We start from the raw sequence: 5,307 nt of genomic DNA, 5'->3' as shown, positions 1-5,307 counted from the left end.
ATCCCATCCACACACTACTCCTTTCCCCTGCCGAGTGAGTCACGCCTACCCCGAAAGGGAAATGGCTTAATGGTGTAATAATAATAATAATAATAATGAAATATATTATGTGTTACGGACTGTGTAAATAGCCTTTGTGTTTCGTATAACTGAAAAAAATCTAAGAAATGGAATTTTCTCGTTATAATTTAGCAGAAAATGATGGAAAAGTCCTTAGAATAATTCTATAATTTTGTGAAATACCTTAGAAACAATATTATACCATAAATCATTCGTAATGTGTTTCAAAATGACTGGCGTGTGGAGACACCCCACCTTGTGGTAGATGAGACTCTGTCTCACCTTGTGGTGTAAGGGTTAAAAAAAAGTTGGCCTTTTGGTGGTGAACGAGCTACAAACTTCACTTACGATTAGTATAGAAGGATTGAGGCGAAATAATAATGGTGGCCCATGTCCGTCCAGCAACTTAATTACTTGACAATCGGATCACGGCTCGAATTACGAACGAATCATGACCCATGATGGAATTATAAAAGATTACGCTTCGTAGAGAATGTCAAATGGTGGTAAAAAATATGGCCGAATGTCTGTGCCTGACCAAACGGGTTAGGTTTGGTCTAATGCTGCCTGGTAATTGCGCGGATCAGAGCAATAACGTCGAAGAGCCGCCTTTGCAAGCAGGAAGGTACGCTCTGATTAAACGTTTAACTAGTTTCGACTGGCATTACGCATTTGTTATTTGAGCCTTCAGCTATAATAATGATTGGCTTTAAATGACTCACGAAATGGAAAGCAGTACGAAGTCCACAAACCATTTTTTTTTGCATCACGTGCTCCGAAAGGCGTTGAATACTTTCTTCATTATTGCGAAGAAGATCCCAATTTGCTTGCATAAGGAAGATTTATTACTATAATCGACCCCGAGGCACAAGACTCTAATTAAAAACAAAAAATTGCCTTCTAAACACTTGAATTCAGGAGTTTGCTCCACTTCGAGATTTTAGGCTTCAATGACTTTTGTATTTAATAATTCTTGTCTTTTAGATTCACATTTTTTTCAAAATGTGGAGGTTGAGTTTAGAAATAAATTGTTTTTGATCATTTTAATATAATATATATCGAGATTGCCATGAGGATAAAGTGTTTTTTCCCTCTCAACTCGAGATTTTGAGTTCCAATAACTTTTCTCTCTGTATCAGGACGATTACAAAAATATATATTAAAAAGCAGTATTTGTACTAGGAAAAGCTAAAAAATGTCTAGCTCAGTGACTAATATATTTGTCAAACTGTTATGGAATATAACGTTCTCCAAGCTTATTGACAATATTCACAATGCTAACACAAAAAACGTCTTGCTAATTTCCGCTTTTGTTGTGTCTAAAAGCATGAACTCAGACCGGAAATCCCGACAAATGCTAACGTTCGCTAAGTAGGACTAAAACAAATTTATTACAGCATTAACATTTCAAGATAATTTTATTATTATTAGAGAATACTATTAAATAGAGTTTTTATTTGTTATAAATGTATGCTGTTTTAAAGTTTTTATAAATTATTATTATTCCAAATATGGATCAATTTTTAAAATAAAGTTGTTTAAGTAATACCAAATTAGAGGATCGTTTTTAATACATATTTTTAGTTTCAATGCCACTTATCGCCTCGCTTACCGCCTAGAGTTTCATCGGAACGTGAATATTCTACAATCTCTGGCCAGCCATTATGATTCGCCGGTTTTTACCTTTCCAAATAATAACCTGTTTTTGAGGATCCGAATTTTAATCAACAAATATCCACCGAGCTGTTCATCGAAGATAATCTAGCAACTTGTTCTGAAAATAAATATGTACTTGGTGTTTCGGATACCTAAAATGACAATAGTCATTCACGATCACTCTTCGTGTTTGTCGGGAACACTTTTGAATGGAGGAGCCATTGGAACTAAATTTAAACTTCCGCTAGAGAAGTTTACAGATTCATTCCAGAATAGCAGAGCAGGGATAGAATCTTTTCTTCTTCGATCAGATGCAATATATTTATAAATTTGAATAAGCAAATGTATTATTTAAGAAAAACTATATTTAGAATTTTTATTCGCTTTCATTCATTCGATTCTTCCATAAAAGAGGCTTTTCTTTTCCCAATACTGTTGAATAAACTAGTTAAATAGTAAAGCTCTAACAAATTGAAACCATACACAAGCGCACCTATTCCACGTTGACAATAAAATACAGAAGAATAATTGATAAGCCAATTATTTATCCTTTATAAAGTATTGGGAATCGATAAAACGAGTACCACATACATTAAGCATTCATATATCTAGTAATGAATTTCCAAGAGACACCAACCGTTCACGAATGAAAGAAACGAAGATTTAAGCTTTTGGAGCAATGAAACATTCAAGAGGACTTACGTCAAAGTATACTATTTGAAACATTTTGATCATTACTTTTAATGGAGTTTAAATACGCCTTTTTAATCAAGCAAAGTGTTTTTATTTTGTAGATATTATAATAAGGTATCAATCATCATCAAAAATGTTTTTTAATTGAGAAAGGGGAAAAAGTGATCTTTGTTCGAATTAATTAATTTGAAATAAGCTGGAAACTTAAAATTGCTTACTTTTGAATGATTGAATCTGAAATCATTTCTTTGAAAATCGTTACAATTCTAACGTTTCAATTTAGAATATTCCATCAATATTTTAATTTAATATTGCACGATTATAACGTTTTGAACTTAAAATTTTCCAATTTTGAACGCTTGATTTAAAGTCAATAAATCATTCATTCTGAAGCTTGAATGTGAAAAAACAGCGAAATTATTGATTGTTAGTTTCTAATATCATCAAATATTTATCATTTATTTTGAAGAAACGGTTAATAAACGATTATTGTTAACGAAGCATTATTTATGTTATCAATTCTAACGCGATTAAGAATTAGATAACAGCTTTCCCGAAATAAAATAATGAAGAATATTCAAACGTTTTTACTTACACAGAAAAGAGCTAAATGAATGAACGAAGAAATATTCAGTAGCTTTCGAATATTTAAGAATATATATTTTTTTCTCGTTGGATTCAATGAATAACTTAATAACAGGTCGATTATTACTTTCAAAATTTTAGTTTGTCTCGAAACCTAATAATTTAACCAAGTATCTACTTCTACTGAAAAAATTCAGATATTTGTACAAAGATTTCGGCACACGTTGCCACGGTCATAATTTAAGGAGGTAAAAGTTTAAAATTGTAAAAAGAGTTAGTTTAGTTGGTTACAGCAGTCAATTTTGCTGTGCTCCAAAAAGTATTTTACCAGAAAACATCACAAATACTTTTATTATCTAACCTAAGTTTTTCTATTTTGAATTGAAAACTTATTATTTAATATAAATCAATTTAACAAAGCAAAATAATGTTTTTTCAGCCCGAAGAGATTATTGGACTAAAATTCACAAACGCTCCAAAAGAAAAGTCATTAACCGAAGTTAAATGAAAAGTAGGAAAACATGAGCCTGATATTAAAGCTTAACAAAAGCAAAAGGTCACATACGAATATCAGATTTTAATTCAGTGACCTTGAGTCTTACGATCTAACGACATTCTCGGAATCAAGAATTGGCAACGTCGAGATGTGAGGAAGGCAGACAGGCGGCAAGCAACGGAGGTTGAAAATTTGGGACTGCTCAGGATGCTCAGGTAGTACCTAAAAACACCTGTTTGTCGGCAGACTCTAGTTCAAAGGAAAGGTGAAAACCCCATTTGGACATGCGCTCTGTGAAACCGGCGAGAAATGACCACGATATAATATTCAAGAAATACAAAATAAGAGAAAAAGCACAAGTGACGAAACGAAAGAATGAACTAAAATTGCCCAAATGACAGTTAAAAAGAAAAAGAAAACTCACCGAATCGAGCGGTAGGCAAAACTTGTAGCGTCAGAGGAAAATATCCACACGTGTAAATAAAATCCAAAAGGTATCTGTCGAGAAAAACACGAGGGAACACCTTCCCAGAACGAGTCACACTTCTGAGGCACACACACTTCACTTTTCTCGGCTGACACACCACGTCCTTAACCTCTAATTTCTTCAAAGATCACTAAACGCGCGCGAAAATGAACGTTGTCGTTATCAGCCGGTTCCTTTCTTCCCACACGTGTCAATTTACAAAAATGTCGAGGATTGGCGCGCAATCGTTGACAGGAGATAGGCAATTTGGAGGTTATGGAAGGCACGCCAGTACAATCGAGAAACCGCAAACGCACACGGATCTTTTTTTTTTTGCCTGTCGTCACGATAGGAGAAGAGACGAACACCGAAAAATAGCCGAGACACGTTTTAATCACCTGGTCACTTAGGAAACGGAAAAAAAAGAAGGTTGAAACGTCGTCGCGAAAAGTGCGCGTAATAGATCCGGCTAAGTTGTAGGCACGCCACGAGTAGTAGCGACGCTAAAACTTTGCCACGAGTCGCGCCTCTTAGTGGTGGGGGAACCAAATGACTGTGCGGGGTAGGGGAAAAGAGAGGAGAGGGAAAGGAGTGAGAGAGATGGCTTTGTCGAGGACGGTGTGGACTGAGGACGATGTGCGTTCTCCGAGAAGCGAAAGTGGGGTAGACTCTAGGATGGTTGTGTGAGTGACTGAGAGGGAGGCCAGCTGTGAAGGGAATCGGGAAAACGAGGGAGGGGAGGTTAACAGCCGCCTCAGCCGGCAACAGACGGCTTGAACGTCTTCGATGTGTGTTGTGACTTGTGTGCACGACTGCATTGGTTCTGTACTCGTGTTGCTTCTCGGTTGACGTCGACGGGTACGTTTGAGCTGTACACTGGGTGACCCTCGCGATTTTCTCTCACTGATTAAAAAAATTATTTATAACGAGCACTCCCCTGCAAGCTGTTCCTTATTAATAAAAAATTACCATTTTCAGAGGGTGATATCGTCACCGATGAAAAGAAAGTTTAAAGACTAACGTTAGTTCAACAATAGGCTGGTTGCAAAAAAAATCATTTGTTTTTCCATTTTTACTTCGAGACTACTAAAAAATCCCGAAAAATAAAATTCCCTGAACAGTTTACAATACTACAAAACTGTAAAATTCCCGACACTGTATACCAAAGTTGAAAGTTACGGAATAAAATTAGGTTAAATTAGGGTTAAAATTTTTGTTACAAATAAAACTTTGTTTTTTATTTTTTTATTATTATTTCATTGTAATCGTTTGATTAAGCTTATGAATAAAAAAACTAATTGTTTAAATTCGGGAATTTTCTAGTTTGTATATTTTATAATTCGGGAATTTT

General features: G+C 35.0%; 1 protein-coding gene across 5 annotated transcripts in view; it reads right to left on the bottom strand.

Moving 5' to 3' along the window:
- The window catches only part of LOC117177570 (polypyrimidine tract-binding protein 1), a 636,848-nt gene extending 632,377 nt beyond the window's left edge, over positions 1-4,471 (bottom strand). For all 5 annotated transcript variants that reach the window (XM_033368386.1, XM_033368387.1, XM_033368388.1 and 2 more), the window contains exon 1: positions 3,915-4,471. The gene's annotated coding sequence lies outside the window, so the exon portion shown is untranslated. The remainder of the gene's footprint in view (positions 1-3,914) is intronic.
- Between the last annotated feature and the right edge of the window lie 836 nt (positions 4,472-5,307).

Source organism: Belonocnema kinseyi, chromosome 7, assembly GCF_010883055.1.
Source record: "Belonocnema kinseyi isolate 2016_QV_RU_SX_M_011 chromosome 7, B_treatae_v1, whole genome shotgun sequence".
Lineage (NCBI taxonomy): Eukaryota > Metazoa > Arthropoda > Insecta > Hymenoptera > Cynipidae > Belonocnema > Belonocnema kinseyi.
The sequence above is the reverse complement of the archived record's forward strand: the minus strand, read 5'-3'. Positions and strand labels throughout refer to the sequence as shown.